We start from the raw sequence: 2,148 nt of genomic DNA on the forward strand, positions 1-2,148 counted from the left end.
AGAGGTAACTTCCCCGCCTTGTGTTGACTTCATATTAAGCACATTATGGCCGGTGTATAGATCAAACAGCTAGACTATAGCATGTGGAAGGTTTGTGATGTATTAAATACCTAACGCTAATTCTTGATATAGACTACCACATCCTCATCGACAGCTGATATACATAAACTCAACATACCTGTAATGGTGGCTCTGTCTCCCCAAATGATTGTAAAGCCGCAACGTCGATGGTATGGTATTCTAAAAAAATCAATAAAACTGATGACTTATTTTTCAAACACAGCATATTATGTTTACTTTAAAATTCAACATATTAAAATAATTATATTGCAAATGCTGTATCCATAAAAAGATTAAGACACAAAAATGTGTATTATTTTTCAAACACAGCATTTATGTTTACTTTAAAATTCAACATGTTAAAATAATTATATTGCAAATGCTGTATCCATAACAAAGTTAAGACACAAAAATGTGTATTAAAAATAATACTTTAAAATCGGCTAAATTATTGTTGTTGCAAATGGTGTATCTATAAAAAGATTAAGACGCAAAAATGTGTATTATTTTTTAAACACAGCATATTATGTTTACTTTAAAATTCAACATATTAAAATAAATATATTGCAAATGGTGTATCCATAAAACGATTAAGACACAAAAGTGTGTATTATTTTTCAAACACAGCATTTATGTTTACTTTAAAATTCAACATGTTAGAATAATTATATTGCAAATGCTGTATCCATAACAAGGTTAAGACACAAAAATGTGTATTAAAAATAATACTTTAAAATCGGCTAAATTATTGTTGTTGCTCCATGTGGTGAAGACGTAAACCTCGGTGTCTGCTAGTAGTAGTGTTTTACATTTTTATCTTCAATATCCCAACAGGAGATTTATTTTCCAATAGTTCGTCCTGTCGGTATCCACTGTACTCCTTCCCTTGCTGGTCTATTTCTATACGCGTAAGCGTCAAACTTGCAAGTTCATGCGTTATGCTATGGAAGAAATTTTGCGCGGACAGCATCATGCTGGTAGCTTTTCATCGAATCCCAACTGTCAAGCGTTCTTTTATATACGTGTACGCCAACAAGTACACAAATGGTCTTCGGTTGTTCAATCGGTCCGAATAAAACCAACAAAAAATACAACCAACTATATCGTCATGTTTCCAAATATTGATTTTATGGTTCGATAACCGGATAAGCTTAAATTTTATGTAAAATGTGACATACATAATTTTACGCTACAGTTAGATTTAATTGAAATCATATTAATTAAAATCAGCATAATGGTAAACAGGCAGTTGGCTATTTGTTAGAAAACCGGTTACCATACAATTAAGTAAATTAATTAATACATTATCATAATTTTGTAACATGGATGGGAAATCTTCCTTCGTTCTTTTCGTTGAATAAGCAGATTGTTTTCCCTCTAGTAGATTGGGTGGAGCTTAACCGTGCAATAACTAGACATGTTCAATATTATTGCAACTTTTGCTGGTTTACACTAGTTTTAGTAGAAATCATATAGAGAAGTGGGGTGGGTTTTCTGTGCAATAACAATAAGCATGTTGAGCAGTTGTCAATGTTACAAGTCATTTATAGCGCGCTTCATTCGTTAACAGGTTTAACCCCTCGGCCTCTGGTTAAACCTGTTAACTCATAAAAGCCGTGCTATAAATATAACTTAAACTTAACTGCTGGTCAACCGTAATTAATATCAAATAATATTCTATGATAATTAGTGTGTGGGCGGTTAACGCATGCGCGTTTAATCATAAGGTTTGTCATTGAGACAAGTAGCGTGATTTCGATTCCCCGCTTGTGCGTGACAAGGTGTAAGGTTGCCTGTCCAATCTCATGGTTTTTCTCTCGGTCCTCCGGTTTTCCCCACTGCTTAAAGACTCCTACACGCAAGCGAGTTATTGAAATAAAATTGAACTATAAATGTTAGTTTCGAAATAACCCGGATTGTGTCGAGTGGGCGTTAACGCCCCACACCGTCTTTTCCTCTGATGATTATTTAAGAAACTAGTTACACAAATATTTCATCCGTTTAAGCACTTTAAAAGACAGTGTCTGGTTGTTCGGATGGGACGTTAAACCCCATCTCATTTCACTATTCCAATACTTTGTGCGACAA

This window comes from Patella vulgata, chromosome 4 (genome assembly GCF_932274485.2).
Source record: "Patella vulgata chromosome 4, xgPatVulg1.2, whole genome shotgun sequence".
Taxonomy (NCBI): domain Eukaryota; kingdom Metazoa; phylum Mollusca; class Gastropoda; family Patellidae; genus Patella; species Patella vulgata.